Raw genomic sequence first — 22,328 nt, 5'->3', positions numbered from 1 at the left:
TCTCAAAAGCAATGGCTGTGCTGGGTGGCTCCGTATGGCACTGGGGGACCTGGAGCAGCAGGGACACTGGGATGCTGCACTGCAGGGTGGGAGGTGTCTTGGCAGGGGACACTGCCCTTGAAAGCACACAGGATTCAAAGGTATGTTCCCAGCTGCAGCCTAGCACATGTCCCCACCTCATCATATAGTCTGGTGTAATAGTCCCCTGTGGTCCAGAATCTGTGCCTTATTTTCTTCTGAAAGTAACATAGATATGAATTAGCAGTACCACTTGTCCAGCTTGATATCCTTTCAAAGACACTAAGAAAGACAAAAAAACAACCCTTGCCATAGCAACTACCCAGTTGCTAACCCAAAGTTGAGGCTGTTGAAATCTGTGGTCCTTGATATTCCACTCTTGTTCTAAAAATGCTCTGATTCCTACTGAAACCAACCACATCCCTTCATTCTGTGTCACGCACAGACCAAGCATGGTGGGTAGAAAGTACAAAGAGATCAAGGTCTCCACAAAGGAACGTAGAAAAACTTTCCTTCAGCAAGCTGCAATGGGTCTGTATCAAACAGCATAACTGCAGACAGACAGACAGGTCTCTCCAGATCTGTTTAAAAAATGCTGCAGAGAAAAAAAAGCTAGTGCTCTCAATTAGATGGCTGCCTACCCTGCTGGTGCTTGTCTTTTTCTCAACTGCCTTCTCCGCTGTTATGCAACAAACGCTGTGGAACAAAAAGTGGAATCAAAGCAAACCAACTTAGGCTGAGAGTTTGACATAGCAGAGTACAAGCTAGGCTCCCAAATTCACAGCAAACTTCTCCCAGATTTGCAGAAGCACCGCTGGGTTGGCTGCTGGCTCTGCTTACAAACAGGGAGCTGCACTCCACGCCATCAAGAGTTACGAGCCCAGCCCTGAGATGAGGAACCAGGTCCCCATTGCTGGGGCTGTGCTGCATCACTTCCACGGGAGATCGGCAGCGGAAGGCAGGTACCCACCTCACGAGCACCTGATGGCTTTTAGTAGAGAATATATATGAGCCCCAGATTGTTAACTCCAGAGACAGAAAGTCAGTGAGAACAGATAATGCAAGCCTCTGTTCCAAAGTCCATGACATAAGTTGCCTTCATCACTTCAGGGGAATTAATTATTCATACAATTCTGAGGATACACTGCGTCAGGCTGTACTGAGACTCAGAGCCCTGAGCTCCTAGCCAGTGTGTGCTATTTGGGAAAGCCAATCTCAAACCATTTCCTAAAGGACGGACTCTTATTTGTGCATACTTGCCCAATCAGACTTAAAATGAATTCCCAAGTCTTTGCAGCCTTCACGCAGTTCATCAATTTCTCATGATCAGTCTGGGGAGGTGCAGAGGAAGGCTCATGGTACTTTCATGTTTTCTCATTAAAAAACACCTATTGTTACATTAATAAGACAAGAGCATCTCAGCAGGACATAGAGCTATGTGACATTTCAAGGCTTTTGAAGAAAATGCACAGAAAGGAAGTGAACCCCAGCAGCTACAGCCAGCAAGAAAACAAGTCAATGAGCTTTTGCTGTGGAGAACAAAGAGCAGGGAGCCAGGGAATAGATGAAGAACGTGGAAACATAACAGAGAAGGGGAGATCGTTCTGCCTGGAAGCCTCATTAGTATCAACAGACATAAAAGAATGAAAGACTTCAGAGGTCAGACTGTTCTCATGTGTCCACCTCACTGAGGCTAGGACAAAAGGAATCGTCCCATTCCTTCCAGTGCATCACACCCTATACTGAGCCCCACTCTGAATTGACTAAACAAACTGGTTACATTTGTTCAGTGTATGTATTACACCCTATTTATTTCTCTCTTTTTTTTTTCTTTTTTTTTCTTTTTTTTTCTTTTTTTTTTCTTTTTTTTTTTCTTTTTTTTTTTTCCTTTAGAGGAGCCCGCAGAGTAGGACAAAGATGCAGAGAACCATGTCTTATCATGAGGCCCGGGGAACCAGGACTCCTAGATTTAGTTACAGTAAAGCCAACATATCTCGTCATTTCTGCAGGCACGTCTCTCCATTTGGGCTCCTTCGTCTTCACTTGATTATCCTTCCCTCCTTCCAAACAAACTTCGTCTGAGACCACACAAACCATGCCTTACAGGGGAGCAATAAATCCTCCCTTTGATGCTGCTGCCACGCTGACCAGCGCCTCTCCACTGGGAGCAGCAGTTAGGCCCCGCCAGACCGAGGGAGTGAAAAGCATCTGTAAATCCTGGCTGCACGTCTAAACACTGACTCCCCTGCTCTGGAGCATGAGCAGCTGTTGGCAACAAAAGCAAGTCAATGTATGCTTTACAGAAATATTCATAGTGAAAAGATGTTTTTAAGAGTTAGTGGTTTTTTTTTTTAATTTTCCTAACTGTTCGAGGTTGCCTTTCCATGAGTCCCATGGTTTGAGAAACGCGAGTTTAGTGCGTACCTGGCTTAATGCATTCCCCACCACACTGAAACCACTCCACCTTTATTGTAAGGGTATCTCCATTTAGCAAGAGAAAAGCATAAACCTTTTATGTACTCACGTCAATAGTTTTCACTTATTCCTGTGTGCTTGAAAAGCTGTCCTTCCAAGTAGCCTCCATACCACACTGTGTTATTCCCACCTCACAGTTTGCTGAACTCTCCCTACATCCCTTCACTTAGACCAAGCAATTCAACTTTTCTGGTCAAAGACTGAGAAAATCTTAATGTCGTCATATGTCCTCAGACCTTTTAGATATATTTGTATACTTCTGGATTATAATTTGGGGGAAAGTTTCCATAAAGCACATCTTATTCTTGCTTTTAAAACATTTTTTTTCACGGTAGGAATGAAATACTTTCACAGAGATGCCACACAGCATAACAAAATCTTCCAATTTATTGTACTGTTTTGGAAAATTTCCTTCATCAAACCAGACAGTATCTGTTTTAGCTGTCTTAGAAATATGGAAGTTTATACATTTCCAAAACATTTTCCTCCTGATCTAAAAATACCCAGTTTCTGACAAAGGACAGTGTCATTTTATTTGCAAGATTTGGTCAAACTGCCTTCAAGATTTAAAAAATGTTAAAAAAAAATCACGCTGCAGTGTTATGGTCTTATAAAATATAACAAACTCTGAAGTAAGTTGATACATTCCTTCCATATGAAGGAAATCAGAAATTGAAGTGGCTTGAACCCACCCTAAAACAAAACAACAACAAACATTGGTAAAAGGTAAAAATACAGAACTTTTAATTAAAAGATCTGTTTTTCCCCTTAAAGAAAATCCCTACATAATTTTGGGATTTGTGACCTTTTAGGGTTGTTTGATTTTCATAAGAATCAAGCATTTGCATTTATCAGAATCTTTTCACGAGGAAAATAAGCAATTCCCTGACCAGTTCTTTGAAGCATCTTGGATTATCTACCCATATTTGTCACGTACAAGAAAAGAATAAAAAATATCCCACAGGTGGCATCTTCCACACTGACTCTAATATTAGTAAGCAGATGCAAAAAATTAATTTATGAGCTGGCATTTATCGTCATTTCAAGGTGATTAGGAATACGTGTGTGAAGTGATGGATCTCAGTAGCCATAAGGAGCTGTTCTGCCTAAGCACAGCACTCACCTCAATAAGCCTGGAAGACAACCAGCAGAAATAAATACCATGAACAGGAGGCATTCTTTAATAGTATTCCTCAAAATTAAGTTGGAGGAAAATAAAAATTATCTTTTATTCCTGTATGACATTAAGAAGCAAAGGAGATTTTTTAATATCTAAGTGTTTCAACTTGACCCTTTGGTATTCAACTGCAAATAAACTTTGAGTAAGAACCCCACAAATCCAATACTCTATTTGCAACAGAAGTGCTGAGAGTCATTGGAGCAACAGTTTAGAGGACGTTAGGCTGGTAGACCAGAATTACAGATAATAAAGTAAGCATATTTCCAGCACAACTATAACACGTAAGAACAATTGTTTAGATAGTACTTAAGCTTGTTTTTCTCAAACGCACAATCAGAAAAGATTCTTTATGGAGCCAACTCGCAGAGAAAAAGTACTCACGATTTTCTTCCTTAAAGTCATGCTAATAAGGAGATGTTATGATTAATAACTTCTAACAAGATTCTGATTTGCTGCATTGTCACCAGAAATTTTGTATATGTACCAAACATGACATTTGTTTTAATGAGTAATCAAATTTAAAAGTTCACTGATTTATTTTCTTTCCATTAAAGAAGTGAATCCTATGATAACTTAAGTAAGTTGACAGTCCCTTTTTACTTAACCAATACAACACAAAAAGCCTCCACACCTCTGGTAAGCGTGATGACCCTGGGAAGGACTTCTGTTCCTAAGCAAAGACTGAATAAAGAGATTGTCCACAAGGGTGTCAAGCTGTGCAGGAAATTCTGGTAGTTTGGGTACTTGACCTAACACTTCCAAACTCTTTCACACTACCCCAAGATGACATTTTTTGGATAATAAATTGGAATCCCAACCACCCTTGTTGTCCTTCCAGTGGCTTGAGATTTTTTGTGTCCCCCTTCAGATGCCAAAAATGGCCATGATTTCCTGTGGAAAGGCCATACCAAAACCCATGTTTCAATTTCCCCTGATTTATCCTTGCGTCAGTTTGAAATGGCTGCAGAAGAAGTCCAGAGCAGAGATTTAATGAAGTTTGCTAAAAAGAAGGAAGGAGAGCACTGCAGAGCATCACACAACCTGCTCTAGAGAGCAGCCCCTCTGGGGCTGAAATAGGGAGATGCTGCTGTCCCACAGAGGGAACAGATCAAACAGCAAGAAGAAAAACTGGGCAAAAAAAACGTAGTGGTCTCAACCGCTGTGTGCTGAGAGTACCACATACCACAAAACCACACTCTTCCGAAGAATTGTTTTATGCTTATTTCCCTATGTTTGCTGTTTTATTTTTTAACTGTTGACACACTGCAAGTTTGCACTCTCCACAGCCAGTTTCAAACCAGCCACCTGGCTTACCTTCTGAGTTACCTTTTCTGTGTGTGTCAGTTTGTCCTCAACCTCTCTTTCCAATGCCTTGGACAATTTAAACAAAATTGGACAGAGATGCTGACAAACAAAACCAAACAGGCCACTGGGTAAGGGAGGAAGACCACCAGGAATGTGACGACTGAGGGCAATCCCAGATGCTAATGGACACCAAAGGAGACACACAGCACCGAACAGGATGGAACTAAGAAGAAAGGCAAGGCCCATCATTCAGCAGGTTTTAAGGGGCAGAGGTGACCTCTTTTTACTGCACCACTCTCTTGCGTGATTCCAGGCAGCCTGGGGAAGCTGCCTTATGCAGCTCTGAGAACTAACACATCTCCCTGTGCTGGGGACTCTTCCACAAGCAAGCTCCCCCAAGCCAAACCAACAGGAAAAAAACACACTGGTTTTATGAAACCCAAGCAAACAAAGCCCTTGCTGTCATAAACCACCAGTTAGTCCAGCAACCACATTATTAGAGGGTTTATGGTAGTGTAGTCACTCACAGAAGTAGGGGGGATTACTCCAGCTAAAATTACAGCTAATGAAATGATTCCCTTGGCAGGCATTTTTTGTGAGATGGAGCAGGTGCAACCAGACCTTCTACAGCAATGCACCTGCTACAGTAATGGACACTTAGGTACCTTGAGATGACCAGTTCAAACAAGGTCATGTTCAGATTGCTTCTTGATCCTACCCGAACTTCCTCTGTGCCCACTGAACAGATGACGCAGGGACTTTCCTGGCAGTTGGCATCGCTTCAGCGCAGCAGGCAGGACTGAAGCAGATGTGCAGAGTACGAGTAAAATAAAGGGGAAAAAGGTAGGCATTATGAGACACGTTCCCCTTGCAAAATTTAACACGACTTTGATTCTCCCAGAGCTCTCTCTTGGACAGTTGAGACGCAAGATAGGTCAGACACAAGGCAGTCTTTGGGAAAGCCACCAGATCCTGCACTTGCACCAGTGCAATGCAGGTAACAACAGTGCCACAGAGCAGAATGTGTCCCATAGACAGCCATCCTTTTGAGATGAAGGGTGATTACACGATCTCCCCTCACCACTGCAAATTACGTGTGCTGAAGTAACTGCAGCACTTTGCCTTCAGTTTGTTAGCAAGTTTAGAAAGAAATACGCTTTTACACTGGACAGAGGTCCATTGAAAGCTAAAGCTCTGGAAGGAGTTGAACAACCTCTCCTTAATTAACAGCATTTGATTCCCCTACAGTTGTCCATACAGTTTAAGAGGTTTGGATTCAATTTCCCATTCTGTCACACCAGAAGTACCATGGCAGCATTCAGTGGAGTTGCCAGGATCCTCCACCAGTGTAAAGCGGTGTAACAGTGCAGAATCACCACCAGAAACTGCAGCAAGAGCACTGTGAGTGATCTGCCAGATCTCCCTGCAGCTCCAGTGAGGAAACAGGTGATCAGGATGAGCAGAGACCACATGGAGAAAATCAGTGCTGCCTGAGAGAAAAACCACAGTGAGGGATGGCATTCCTATTCCTGCCTTGCAGGCTCCAGAAATCTGCAATTTTGAAGGTGGTTTGTACTTTCTGTAAAGCTGAACCTTGGCACTTCCAGCAGAGCAGGACTGTACCTCAACCGCAAGTAAGTTTAAAACAGAAAGCACACGTAGCCGGAGCAGATGCCCTCGTCCAACAGTTCCCATGTCACTTTAATAAGCTGTAGTCAAAACTAATTGTATGGAGAAGCGCACAGTCAGATATAAGGTCTTATAAGTGATGAGAAATCCATCATGACTGCTGTGTCCCAGAAGCTAATTACCAGCCCATTTAAAAAATTTGGCACTCTATTTCCAGTGTGAGTTTTTCCAATTCCCCTATTAGAGCTCATTAAAACTGCCCTACAAACCTTCCTGCGTGTATTAAGAGTCATTAAGTCACCTCAAGTCACCTGAACCGGATGAATTTAATTCTGAGAAACATAATGACTCTTTACCTCACTGTTCTCTCCTATCCTCACTGTATTACCACCAGCCCAGGACAAAGAAGTCCAGCAACGTGCCCACTAATGCTGCATAATGGCAGAGCGAGCTTCTCCATCCCTGCTCTGGATTTCCCCAGCTATACTGCCAAGGACAGTGCCAGTTACTCAGCTTCAGTGTAGGACCAGGAGTGCATATTCAATCAATTACCATCAACCTCTGGCCCTTCCTCATCCTTTCTGAAGCTTTCTTTCTCGAGACATAGCTTCCAATCTGTAAATGGCATCTACTCTTTTGCTTCTGATGCATGCAGGCTTTCATTCGGCATGCGTGAAAGCACCTAGCTCATGAGGCAATACAGACTGCTCTTCTTAAACGACCTACCTTCCTCATTTTTACCGCTCCATGAATTTTTATCATCTGCAAACTTCCATGCAATGACCTTGTATTTGCTTCATGCTACAGACAGAAAAACATGCTAATCCTCTATATGAGATATCATACTTTGTTAGACTCAAAAAGCTGTAAGCAAGCAGATTTGTACCCTTCCTGTACAAAAGATGGCCAGCGGCTCAAAGCAAATCAATGTTTCTATTGATCCAGACAAGACACGGTTCTAAGACATCAAACACAGTACAGCAGCCTGTTCCTCCACCCACCCTTCACAGCTCACATTTTATTTTTTATATTTAAAGAAACAACTGTAGCCTCACTGATCTTCCTCTGACTGAGGACATTGCCAAAAATGATGTCTGGTGGCTACAGCCTCCAATAAGCATACAAAATTTACAGCTGATTCTAGTTGTAAAGAGCTTAAGTTTTAGAGCTATGCATTCTCTGGTATTTACTAGGACCATATGATATTTAGGAGAGAGGTAAGGGGAGAAAAATGAGTATCATCTTTATTGTGCATTATGTCCTGAAATAGCAGTTATGTAGAGACTTCAAAATCATGAGGTTATAAAAAAGAGGATTGTTACAATTTTATCTCTGTGGGTTTTGTTGTTGTTGTTTATTTTTTAACTAACCTACATTTAGCAAATCCTTTTGGCAAACAATTCCACAGGAAAGGCAAAGTTGGTTTTCTAAAATCTGTGTGTATTTATAAAATAGGAACAAACAAACAGGCACTTAGAATTCACTGTCTCTCTGCCATTGTTTTAAGTGTATCTTGCCACCCGTTCTCCTTTTCAGACTATGTTCCGTGACGCATGAAGAAGCCTGGAGCAGTAGATCGGAATAGACTGATTGTCCCTAATACAAAGCTTCACTGATTTGCATTGCTGTAGTCTTGCATTTCCCTCTCAATTTAAGTGAGTGTGTCCATCAGATTATTTTTCTCAAGTCTGTCTTTCTCCAGATGACTATTTCCCTTACCTGTCTCTTAAATAATTCTTCTCCAGTGCCAAGGACAACACTCTTTTCTGACAGATCTAGACGTTTCGTTTGCAAGTCAGACGCTCTGTTTGCAGATCTGGATGAATAGTGCAGTTCCTGGTGGCTTGCTGCTTTCCAGTTTTCCTGTGCATTCCTGTATGTGTTCTTGTTCAACATATTCACACGCAGGTGCAGCTCTAAGGCAGAGCATGAGGCACCACAACAGTTGAGAGGTCCCCTTTCGCATGACCCTAAGTGCTCAGTGTCTCAGCCTGGCAATGGCAAGGAGAGAGGGAAGCTGGGACACAACCTTGTAGGTCCTAAAGCTGCCCCTCCACTTCAGAGGACAAAATATACAGAAGAAAGCTTCCTCCCATTCTGCATGAGTAAAAGGCAGGGAAGACAAGAGGGCATTCTGCCGTCCTGTCAGAACTCAGTGAGACCAACTTCCCACTCTGTTTTACTCCAGAGGCCACACTCTGCCCCTTATTTTTGGCTGCAAAGTGCACAGGCAATTACCAGGTATAAGAGAAGGAAGCAATTTTTAATCTGACGTTTTGTGAAAGGCAGAAAAATTAAATGAGCCCAAGCACTGAAGTGTTTCTATACCCCTGGTGAAAGATTAAGGAGCAGAAACAAGGCTGAGAAGGAAAACTGACACCAAAAATAGTTTGCGTGGTTGTTTTCATTTCAGAGTGCATCACTGCAAAGACAGAGAAAAGTCAAAGAAACCAACTTTTCACACACCAGAATTCTTCTGGGATTCCACACATACATCCCGTGCACCATCCACTGTAATTGTGGAATAAATGGTAATTCGTGGCTTTGTTCATTGTTAAGCAAGGGAAGTTCTCTCCACATGTACCCCCTCCCTTGCCTTTCTCTTGATGCTGGCTGGAAGATATAGTGGAGAAGCAATGAAACACGAGAAGCATAAAAGGAATAAGAAGTCAGAGTTCAGTGGCTCCTACAAGATAATCAGTGCATCGCACTTGCTAGAGACTAAGATCAGAGGATTAAAAAAAAACCCAAACCATAGTTTTGAAGTGGGAAGTCACTCAGAAAAAGCTACTTTGTGGAGACTGAAAGCCATTTGAAAAAATTTCCTCCCATGGGTTTTGTTGTTGTGTCTAGGTTCAGTAAATTACTGAGAATCTTTATGATAAATGTCAATACATAGAAGAAACGGGAAGATACATCTGAAACTTCAGCTGCAAAGTTAAAGATTGCACTTTCCAGTAAGGAAAACACAGCAATCCAGTAAGTTTTTACAGTGAAAGGGGTGAAGGACTGTTTATATTAAATGGCACTGAGCTTGTGCACTATTTTAACCTCTTTAATTGTTTAAGCATGTGCAATACTTCCAAGATTATCCCGACAAAAGGGAAAAAGGCTCACTAACATTTAGAGATTTCATTTTAATTATTCTTTATGTCCAGAGGTCTAAAATGAATAATGAATATTGCTCACCACTCTGTGATCTATGCTGGATTCTGCCCAATTTAAATGTCATCATGAATTACTGACACATTGTAACACTAATTTTCTGTGTATGATACAGATAAAACACAACATGTACTTTGCTGACTCATTTTCAAAATTCAATTCATCTTCTTAAATGCTGTCTGCTTCGGAGGAAAAGTGAGGGAGGAAAGAGAACGTACGTCATGATGAGGTTATTCAAGTATTAATGCCACCATTAGGAAAAAAAAAAAGTGGTCAAATGTATTACACATATCTGTATGAAAGTAGACATGCAGCTTTGAAACTTGACAAGCTAGAGATACTGTTGCAAGGCTAAAAAACTACAAATTTGGGGAAATCGTCTAGAATCTGCATTGCTGGCTGACTCCTGACCTGCAGACCACTGACTCTGTGCACTCAATGTCTTGGCTGTAAAATCAAACTCTTCATTAGAAAATGGACTTTCCTAGTGCTGACCTGGATAACCAAGGAAAGTTTAAAGGAACTTATATCCCAAGAGGACAGGGGAACTGAATTTTATGCCTCTTTAGTGAAGAGAGACAAAAGAAAGAGTGGACTACGGATGTTGCATAGAGTTTGTGTGTTGTTTTGAGGATTGGCACCTCCACTGCCAGTACTGGGTTGTGGAGTAGATTTAACAGGATACAAGATGTACAGACTGAGCGTTGTTACGAATATGATGTACGGAGTGGGGAGCACTGAAGTTGTTTCTGTTTTATTGCATCTGATCGTTTGCTATGGCTGGTTGGTTCTTTCCCTTAACCATTCATTTCCCACTTCAGTAAAACCCTCCAGTATTCTGATCTGCAATACTCCTAGGTAGATGATTATATTCGGCTAATTACGAAGGTTCTCTCCAGTGACAAGATAATCCTCACCAAGTCAAATTGTCCGTACTGACTCCACAAGCCAAGACAGATGTCACATTCATGTCAGCCTTCTTAAGGGGAACAGAAACCTTTCAATTCACTAACTTTTCCATCACCTGTTACCACAGCAAAGCAATTTGAGCCATACGCTGTAAATCAGAGTTAAATTAATTTAGAAATTAACTTTTAAAGAATATTTTTAAACCGCAAACAGACAGCTGTTTAGATACTGGTGACCATTCATTAGGCCTGGTGTTTGCCAACATTGTGCAGCAGATGTTATTTTCTCGTTGTGTATTTTCCTAAGATGCAGTCATTGTTTAAGCTTCATTCTAACAAGGACTCAGAGTTAAGTGGAAGCAGCTAAATTAAAAATGGAATGTTATTCTCCAATGTGAATTAATTACAATGACACACTGAAGTGAGAAAAACAATTCATGTTCTGCAAATAGCTGCAAAACGATTGCAATGTTAGCATTTGGCTGATCCTTATGCACAAGTGGAAGTATGAGTATGCTGGAAATGCTAGTTGTTGTGTCTCTCGGAGTGTATTTTTATAACATAGGTGTGTGTGTAAATGTATATTTGAGAGAAGCATATACATATACATGCAAAGACAGACACAGTCAAGTATTTAAATTCTTGATCTCTGAGCAAACCAATATATTTAGTGGGAAAAGACAAAATAACTGGAATAAACAGAAAATCTCTTAGTCTCACTAAACTGAAATCAAGTCCAGTATGTTAAAGACATCTTCAAAAGCTCAGGTAATTAGTTTACTTCCCTTTTCTCTTCTAATACAAAAAATGATGAAATGTACTAAAGAAAGTTCATATTATTCCAGTTTGGCAGCAGAGAATAGTAAACCTATGTAAGATATCTTCTCAGATGTGAGATGTTCATATATGTACCTCACAACAACCTAAAGTTGGATGCTCATTTGCACTGAATTTTAAATCCCTGAAAGTTTATCCATTACCAGCTTACAGTCTGCAGGAACAAGAATGCTACTTACTCTTTTTATTTTTTAATCTTTCATAAATTACTCTAACTGGAGACTAAGGTGGATAAAAAGAAAGATGGTCTCTTTATCTACAGATAAACTGCCCTACCCTGTCGTCTCAACAAAACTTAAGTCTGAAACTTAAAACCAGCTGCCAGATTCTGACTGCTAACATTTCTTTCATCATTGTGTATTTTATAGATCCCCTGCAGCAGTTTGAAACCCCCTGTTCAGCATTCAAGGAAAATAGAATAGGTAAAGAAGTCTACAGTGTAGGACAAGATAAAGTTTGTAGGTAGATGTAAGTCCTTTTATTGAACCGACAGGTACAGCTGTTGGAAAAACTGAATAAGCTTTTGGGAATGCAAAGCCTTCTTGGAGTATGAAATACAGAAAAGAAGCAACCCACTTAAAAACTGCATAACAACAGAGAAGACTGAGATCCGTGACAATTACAGTAAAACAACACAAGAACTCAGAAGACACTAAATTTTGGTATCTGAAATCGAGACTCTACAAGATAAAGGCAGCAGCCAAGTTAACATGACATCTGTTTCCCCAGAGATCAGAGACACTACTATTAGACCTACAGTTAAAAGCACATGACTAAACCCCATTGTATGTCCCAGAGTCTGCAACTGTGCTATTCTGTTACTATCTGCAAAACTGGAGTATCAGCTTTCTACCTGTTCCACCAGAGCAGGCCCACACCAATTACACTAATCTGTGTAAAACACGTGTACGACTTCAAAGGAAAGAACTGTAAAGTACAAAGGACTGTATAATGAACACCATTTGAAGGAAAAGCAGGAAGAACATGCAATGCTACGGCCAAAGAAACATCCAACCTTCTGTTTTTAGTCTCAGGCTGGAGTTCTGACTAAAACGTTTGAAGAAAACAGAAGTCATGGCTGGCATACTGTGAATGGACCTGAAGACCATTTCATTTATTGAGATCACTGGGTCTTGCTGAAACTACAAGATCTGAGCCAGTGCAGGTAATAAAGGGAGGAGAGAGACCTAAAGAGGTCAGCAAGTGTATCAGGTTAGTTGGAGGGAGAAGCAGCGCTCAGACTTGCAATGGCAGGGGCAGCAGCAAGCCTGCTGTCGCACACGGATGGGGTGGAATTGCAGTCAACCAGAGTCTCCGACCTTTGACGCAGGCAGTTTGAGTCTGAGGTGGAGCCTATCCTTTCTTCCAAATCCACTTGCCAGCTCTACTTATAAGCAACTAAACTTCAGCAATAAAAATTAAAAAAATACAGAAGAGGGCAAGTAAGATTCAATAGATAATGGAACGAGTTAGTAGAAGGACTGCATTTGGGATTTATATGCATTTACGTGTCTGTACCTCTGCAGTACTACAGATGCCTGTAAAACTAAACTTTATGTCAGTACTTGGTTGCTGCTGATCATCATTTGAGACATCAGTGACTGGTATCCTCAGAGGACATTTAGCATCCTTGTTCACTAGGTGTGATGCCTAAAAATCATTCCATTCCTTGAGGAATTACATGCCAGAATGAAGAAGTACTTTAAAGAGTGGTATACTCGTTGCGTGCAGCTTGGATTGATACAAATTTTATAAGAGCTAGTGGCACCTCCTGGAAAAGCTCTGGGACCAGCTTGTGCTGAATAATGGAGCCAGGATTCTCAGATTATTCTCTTTAAACAAAAACAAAACACCACAAAAGAGTAAAACTAAAGAAAAGCAAGAAAAGCACTAAACACCTACCACTACCACCAAGGAAAGAGTGTCAGCAGTACAGTCAGAAGTATAGAACTATACTTCTTAATACCTAAGATTATACTTCTATACTAAGCAACATTCAGGCTTTTGTAAGCGTGTAATGATCTTACACTTACAGAGCACCTTTCATTCAGACGGATTCATTTCTGGGCTGTCTGCATGCCAGGGGAATAACTGTCCTCCCTCCTGCCAACTTACACAGTGAAACGCCGTTTACACCTCTGGAGGAAAACGTTGTGCTATGCGAGTTGTGACACCACAACCAAAATGGACTGGGACAGGCAGTGCCAAGTGCTACAACAGTCAAATACATAATGTAGTAGGACATACAAAAGAAACAGAACATAAATAATCAAAACCACATTCTAGTCAGGACACTGAGATTAACAGAGAAACTTTTAAAACAGATCACGGTATTAGTCACTAAACTTCTGCTTCTCAATCTCCTTTGGACCTTTTGGCTCTCACACAGATTTCTAGAATGTAGAGTCATAACAGATGTTCGCTAAAACATTAGCAACCAGCCCAACAGAGCCATTTCTAAAGGTTTAAGTCGTTATATTACATACAGTACGCAGCAAATACTGATTTTAATTGTACCCAGAGTAAAACAAGAAGGATTTAAAATCATATAGCACAAACAGAAAACACTTATAGAAACTTACTCACATAAATTGTTTATTTCCATGAAGGTGGAAAGGAACAGGACTGCCCATGGAGGTCACACGAACAAACTTGAGACTCCTGCAACAGAAGGAAGATAACATGAAAGTGGCAATGACTGCAACATTGTATTTAAGGCTGGGGTAAAGACACTTAGTAGCCTGCAGTCAGGCTTTGTGGGGCTGGATATGGGCTGAGGCCAGAGCCCCCAGGGCTGACAGCACATAAAGCAGAGACTGAACTCCTCACTCTGTTGCAGGGCAACCAACTTCATGGTAGAATAAGCATGTAAAAAAGCCCAAACCCAGTCCTAGCTCCTTTCTAAGTTTCCAAGATGGAAAAACATTCCACACTCACTCAACAAGGGGGAAGCAAAACCACATCGAATCTTTTCTGGCCTTTGGTCCAAGCAACCCAGGGCTACATCCTTCCAACCAACTTAGCCACTTTTAAAGGCCCGAGCCTCAGGCTGGGACACGAGGACAAAAAGAACAGTTCTTGCTCTTCTTTCAGCATGACAGCAGTCTACAGTTCAATCCAGGTAAATAACATGACCATTCCTGTTTTCATTTAAGAGTGTGGGTCAGGAGACTTCTGACTGAGGGAAAGCATCTTCTTGAGCCCTTGCTGTGACCCCTGCCCCCACATTTTCTTCCTTTCATGGTTGCCCTAACTAAAAGGCTACTTACCACATCACCTCCCATTAGCTTAACAGGCAGAGCAGTCAGCTTTTATTTTGACACCGACTGCCCAGGTGATCTTTAAATGCTACTTTCCAGAATGCAATTTCCAACAATTAAACTTAATACCAGGTTAACATAGAATTAGATTTTTTCCACCGTGGAACAGGAATAACACTGAATGGGGAAAAGTTTCCTAGCACAAGAGTATTTTATATGAAATTGGAAGGCAGGTGTCTTTCCCCACCCCTGGGAACAGGCCTGCCATGGACCAACTACAACAACTAGCAGTAGTGAGACTGAATATCAACCCACATGGCAGCAGGGCATACTCTGACACAAACTCATAAGGCAAGGATCCATCCTTTATTAAATTTTAAATGTACTGCCTTGCTATGATGTTTCTACCCACGTGGCATTCATCCACTTGCTTCAAGATTATCACTCGGGAAGGATTTTTACTTGAAAACCACCTAAACTACAAATGGATCCAAACAGCAGTCATGCAGACAAAGCACGTATTACGAACAAGTAAATAACAGCTTTTCTTCTGGGAAGAAAACAAATCCTCGATTCCTGGCAAGGAGGCAAACCTCTGTTCCTAGCAACCAAGACTCCAGCACAATAACCTAAACTGATGAATCAGAATTTGTGATGACAGAAACAGAATTATACACAGCCTTCCACAAAGGTTTATAGGAGAAATTAAACATAACTACATTACCAGTAACATGACAAATGCAGCTAAGCTAGAAAACACATGATAAAAAAAAATAGTAACTAAAGCAAATGGTAACCATGAAGATGGTTTTATCATTTAAGAAATGAATTCCATCCACCTGATTGCTCATGTTACCTTTTTCCCAGCGATACTGAACTGAATTGGCTATTCAGCAGCATCAGGACCATTAACTGCTAGTACCAAAAGTGGATTTGTTTTTCACATCAGGCAAGAGATGATTGACAGCCGTGCCAGAGTCTGTATACATTTTAGCACGGGACAGACTGTTGACTCTGTGACTTTCTTCACTGTGGCTGGGCAAAACCACAGGTGGCACCAAGAGGAATTTAGCAGGAAGAATTTATTTCCTTTGTTCTTTTCTTGGTAGAAATACGAGGAACAGAAAAGTAACTACCAGTGACTTACTGACACTAGGAAAATGTGCTTGTTCCTGTAACAAGAGCAGGGGTAGAGGAGCGGATCTCCCTTAAACTGATGACTAAGGTGAGGGGGAAGATGTGAAAAGAGAACATTTAGGCATTATTTTCATATTGACACAGATGTAGGCATGCATAATATCAGATTTCCTTCATTAAACAAAGACCTAACAAGATTCACTGGTTGAAAACCAAAGCTAGAAAAATCCGAACAGGGAAGAAAACGAAAATTTTAAATGAAGGTAATTAACTACTGGAATATTTCTTGAACTGTGTTGGTAGGTTTGCCAGCACCCCACTTGGATAGCTTGCTAAAAGATAAAGCTTCAAACAACCCGAATGCGTTACGCTTCACATGGAATAAGAGGGTAATATTTCATGGTATATACCATAACATAAATATGAGTACATGTGCTTAATGGTCTCTTCTGACCTTGAATGACCAAAAGCTTTAACCAAGTAGACAGAAGAACAAGAGAAGAACTTATGGACTCTTCTGCCAACTTCATTTACAGTAATTAGTATCTTACTGGATAATAAAATCCAACTGGAATCATTTCAAGGTAACACCAGTGCATGGCTGGAAAACTGCACGTCTGATGGAAATTAGATTTTATAGTTATACTGTCTCTCCATTGCTTCAGACCTAGGAGCTTTTGAAACTAATAACCAATTTGAAAAACAAATGGGGGTACTACTTGCCTGAGAAATTAAATTCTTGAAGCTGAGGGGCCAGGTGTATAATTTGTAGAAAATTTTCAAAAAGGCTTTTGAAAAGGCCACTCACCTAAGGCTCTTGACGAGCTAAACCTCCATGGAACAATCTTGAGGATAATTAATTGCACAAAATAGAAGAAAGAAAATGTAGGGGGAAAAAAGGGCAATCTTCATAATGATGTTCATCACTGGTTGTCCATCTGAATCTACAGCAAGGGCCTATTTTATTCATCATAAATTATACAGAAAAGACAGTAGACAGTGAAGTTGCAAGGTTTGCTGGTGATGCTAAATTATTTGGGAATACACAGAGTCACACCAAACCCAGCTTGGTGTAGTTTTGCAACCAAACCCAAATGATAGACAATTAAGAATTGTATGACCGGCATACCCAACCAGTGGGGCAGGGCACTGGATCCTTTTGCCCCTTACTTCGTGAAAGACTGAAGTCATTTCACAGAGCAAGAGGCAGGATAGACTGCATTCCCTCCTGAAATGCTTTGTGAGGGCAGAGAGAAAGCTTGTCTACTCACCTTATCTGTTAGGTTGTGATTAAAGGCTTTTCACCATACACACAGAGGATCAAAGATGCACACGGCATCTTTGAGGTTATTGGAGAACCCCAATAACCTCATCAGAGGTTCCTGCCTCCAATGGAAAGGAAGGGATCAGGGTGGTTTGGGGAGGAACAAGCATGGGAAAATAGAGGGATAAGAGGATCAAAGGGGCTAGGTGTCACACTCATCTGGCCATGTCCTGCACCTGATCAGCATAGTCTGTCCCGCCCTATTGATCTCCAAATTTAAGTATTTTCTTGGGTGAGGGGACACTGTATTCTCTGTGCAAGTGTGTACCTAAGGTCTGAGCCCAAGGGTCTCCGTCCTACCAGCTGGAGAAACTGGGTGGAGTGAGAGGTCTAAGTGGCAGGAGAGGGTGCCACGAGACATAAGGGCCACTATGTGTAGGGTGCCAGAAACAGGGGAAACCAGAGAACATGGAGGTTCAACTGTCAGCATCTGAAGTGAGGACCACAGGTGAGAGCAGCCCATGTTTCTGCGGTGCCAGCAAGTGGAGAGAGCAGGGGGCGTGCATATTGCGTGTGTACACGTCAGTGTGATCGCTGACACGAAGCTGCATTACCAGGCAAGGATAAAAAGGCTTGGGAACCAGGTACCAAAGCAGCCACAAGCCTGTGCCAAATACTGGAAAGACCAAAGGATCTGAAACCTGGCTACTGAGGGATCAGCAAGTACAAGCCAGCTCATGGACAGACTATGAAACGTGGGGGTCAGCTGAGAGACCCTTTGTATGGCAAGTGCAGACAAGAGGACCCAGCTTCTGCATGGATCCATATTGTATGTATGCATGTATGCGTGTATTTATACATGTATATGTGTATATATATATTGTGTGTATATAAATATGTATGTATATTTATGTATATTTTCCACTAATGGGCTTTCACCCTGATCAGCCAGAAAGGGGAAGAGGATGAGTCTACTGCTGCTGTTTATATTTGCAAGTGTGTTGTGTTTTCTGCCAGTGCTGATCTGCCTGGCCACTTCTTTGCGCATGTATATAGGTGCTCTGCGTGGGTGGGTGTCTGCTGGGAAAACATGCTCAGTCTCGCCAGTGGCTGGAAGGGGGAACGAGGAGCCTCTCTCAGGCTGCCAGATTCAGCAACTTCTACCAGCATCTACATGAGACCGCTCCATACTTGCCCAAAGAGACACGAAGGCTCTCCTTGAACATCTTTACACCTGTCCAGCAGCGTACTGCAGGGCTTACCACTGCATCCTTTGTGAATAAAGGCTGTTAATCAAAAAAGGAGCATCTCCAAGGAATATAAATCCCAGAACTCAATTCTTCTAAATACACACGTATTCAGCTTGTCAGACTGGCTTAGTTTTTCTTTGTATTCTCTTAACTATTCATGCCTGCTAACATTGGATTTTTTTTATCCCAAATTTGAGGAGATTAGACCCCCTGTGGGAGATAATTTGCTTCGCTTTCCTGGGATTCTTGCATTCACTTCATCCTGTGGTTTCTTTGATTGAAACTATCTTACTGGAATTGCTGCTTGATGCACTTGTTCCTTTATAGCAGCTTGTACCAAGCATTCTGCCAACTGTCACTCGAGGTAGTATAGAAATTCACTTATGTTCATGCCTATGTAAACCAACAATCAAAAGAATGACATTTGCTTGACAAAAATGTTATACCTTAAAAAACAGCAACTGAGAAATCTGGCAATATGATTAAATCTGTTCTCTGCTGAAGTCCTACCTCAAGTACAGCTTATTCCATTGACATCTACCACAAAGCAGAATTCAGCTGAAATTTGAAACTTTCAGGTGAGTATTTAAGTCAAAATAGCAGATTAACATAGGAAATCTATTTTCATCATCCCATAGCAAACTGAGTTGCTTTTTTTTTCTCTTTCAGAGTGAATGCTTCTTGCTATTTATACTAAAAATGTAAGAATCTCATGCAACATGTCATGCAGTTTCAAGGAGACTATTTTCTTTTTGAAGAAGTAGGAGGTGGGAGATCACTGAAAAGAGCAAACAAGCAAGCTGTTTCATCAAGAAAGGAAACAGTGAAACCTGGTTTCCTAAAGATCCGTGCTATGAGTTGAACTCTGCGTGGCTTCTCTCCTGTTTAATAAGGATTCTATTTATGCTGCATATTTCCCCTCAGAGCATTAAACAGTCTTTCTGTTACATCCAGACAGGCATGTTAAAAAATGTATCGCAACTTATTAGACTTTTGACTCTTTCCTCTCTGCTAAATTGTTTGCAGTTGTCCAGGAGGTTCAAAGGTTATTAGAGGTGAAGTGACATACATATCCACACAGCATGATCACATTGGTTTCTTTTTCCTAGGACCAGGCCAATATCAAGTATCACAGAAAGGTATGCTACGCGTCAATCAAAGAGCAAGAACTACAACTACGTGATTCAGAGGACTAGACAATCTAAAAAAGCATCTGGGCCACCAATTAGCCTTAATGGCCCTGAGCAGCCTTATCAAGTGCCTCCACTCACCCTGTTCCCTGTGCCCCCTGGAGAGATTTCAGCTTGTCCCTGGACTTTCAGTCCATGCTTGAGATATTTTGTAGGGATATCTCTTCTCAGTCCTGTCTCTGGTCCTGCTTTCTGGATGGGCCTCTGACCTATGCTGTACATTTGTCTCCTGTCCTGTCTTCTGGACCTGCTGCTGATACTCCAGCATTGTTTCCAGTCCTGTCTCTGGCCCTGTCTCCTGCTGTTCCTGAGTGGACAACTTGGATAGATCCTGGACCTGACTCATCCCATCACCTTGCCTGGGACTGTCCATGGATCCTGGTACCAGCACCTGGCACTACCCCCAGCGTTCAGATACAGTGGGATGGTGGCCTGGACAACAAGGACAACGTCTGGAGTCATTGCCACGCTTCTGCTCCAGTGGATCCCTGACAATAAGCTTTCTACAGGAAGACTGCTAGATGAGAAAGGTGTTTGCATTGGACTAACCCGTGTGCACGCACCTCGTCTTAGGAAAAAATAAATAATAAAGCCACACAAGCTATTTTTCAGCCTGAAGAGCAATGCAGGCAAATAGGGTTCTGCCTCTACCAAAAAAAAAAAAAAAAAAAAAAAAGAGAGATGCAAGGAATTTCTTAGAACAACCCTACCCAATGCAGGGGGCAAGCAAACTATGATAGGGGAAAATCTTGTATGGACATGTTACCCATGACAGATCTGCATGTTTCCATTTCCAAGGCAACACCTACATTTGATGCTGATCCCAGCTAGAACTAGGCTGTGCTATTTAAGCTTTCCTAGCAAACCAGCTGCCTTGTGTCAGCCCCTTGCTCCTCCTGTCTCTCTCACACTGACTCTTTGGAGTATAATTGTCATGCTGTCATGATGGATGAATTCCTCTCAATGTCACACCGTGCTGACTTTAAGGCAACTAATCACAACCCCAAATTACAAGAGGACACTATATCTGGAAACAGCGATGCATTTTGGTATCAGCTGAAGGAAACATCTTTTAATGGTATAATTTTTGTATCATTAATGAGGAGAAGTGTATTATTTAAACTTAAATCCCGTAATGAGACATACAGGTGCACCCTGTAGTTTTGAGCAAGCTCCAACAAAATCAGTGGTGCACAGAGGTTCCCAAAAGTATACAGCTTATATTCCTGACCAGTGTGAAATCATCACCCATTCTCCTCAGAAATTCTGTTTGGTTTCTCATCTAGAGGGTATACTTGTACAAATATGCCTGCTCAGTCCTATCATGCAGACAAACCATTTTTATTGGTTTCCTCTTGATTGTCTTTCTTAACAGCATACATTTCTCTGAAGGGTTTAAGTCTTTATAAACAGAGCAACTAATCCCCCAAGGTATATGTTGCCAAATGTAGACGCATGCATGTAGACGTGTGTGTGTGTTTACAATGATAAGGAATATAACCATACGGATTGTTAGAAAAACACTGTTTCCGGTAGATGATGTGCTATGCTGGTAGAAACACAGAAATGTGTTCTTTGAATGCTGGTCTCTGTTTACAGTAGCAAATTCATATAAGCTGCTCCACAAATATTCCCCACTTCAATTTAGAAGGTGTTTATAACGTTTGACATGACTTATTTTTTATGTCTCTATTTTCAGGAAATACTTCAGGAATTTCTTCTGTTCTGGGGAGCACAACCATCACTGGAACATAAAGAATTTCTACATCATGAACCACAGAGGAAAGATTCATGAACAAATCACTGACACAGAGAGCACCACAGGTTTCATCTAGAGGAGGCCCTATGTGTAGCTAGTGGCTTATCTCTCTGGGAAGTCTGAGATTAAAGACTGGCGGGCCGTAGATGCTCGGTGCTTATTCTCAGACACCTGCTGACGCCTTGTGTACTCCACAGCCAAACCAGAGGCAGTCATAAGAATACAACCACTAATGTCATTAGATTCCTAGTGAGATACAGATAGGTCCACAATCTGTGAGCAGGAGCATTCTCTGCAAGTGAGAAGGACAAAGTAAAGAACTCTCTAAAATTAAATCCTTTAAAAAAATAGCATGTACTCTATCCTGACCTAAGCAAAATACTGTACAAACTCAGGGCACTATGAATCAAAAAGACAAGTGCTGGAGGAGAGCAAGAAAAGTGTTTCAACTTAAACTTTCTCTCTTCTGTAAGAAAAAAAATGACGCCAGATATAGGAAGGGCTAGAATTGCAACAATGTGCTGAGCCTTCCTTGAGGCAGACTGCTGAAACGTAAACTACTGCCCAACTGGGGGTGCAGGTCAGAGACAGTAGATTACACTCGCATTCCTTCCAGCTTCTGCCCTAGGGAATACCATAAATATCTTAAATGACCTCTTTTCTTAGCCACTGGTCTGGAAACTTGCACTTAATTAATTTTTCCCCATTCACCATAAAGATCTAGGACTCTATCCAAGTTTTTTTTTTTTTAGTGAACATCCAGCAATAAAAGCAGGCTTCCCCAGGCTTAGCAACAGTTCATAACTATGATTGGCAGCTCCTTCCAAAGTCTCTACAGGTCACTCGGAACTCAGAATCACAACCTATCACGGGTACTCCAACAGGGGCATTTTCCAGGCACGAGACTTTTGCAAATACTTCCTTCATGGTCTTGCCCAGCCATACAGTTCA

At 41.5% G+C, this 22,328-nt stretch overlaps 1 long non-coding RNA gene across 1 annotated transcript in view; it reads right to left on the bottom strand.

The window, feature by feature from the left end:
- LOC308192941 overlaps window positions 1–22,328 on the bottom strand; it is a 34,479-nt gene that overhangs the window by 10,233 nt on the left and 1,918 nt on the right. Inside the window, exon 2 of the long non-coding RNA XR_013949238.1 lies at window positions 14,104–14,178. This is a non-coding gene — a long non-coding RNA (uncharacterized lncRNA). The remainder of the gene's footprint in view (window positions 1–14,103; window positions 14,179–22,328) is intronic.

This window comes from Anser brachyrhynchus (genome assembly GCF_964034855.1).
Source record: "Anser brachyrhynchus genome assembly, chromosome: 3".
Lineage (NCBI taxonomy): Eukaryota > Metazoa > Chordata > Aves > Anseriformes > Anatidae > Anser > Anser brachyrhynchus.
This window is presented reverse-complemented; position numbering and strand designations above follow the sequence as displayed.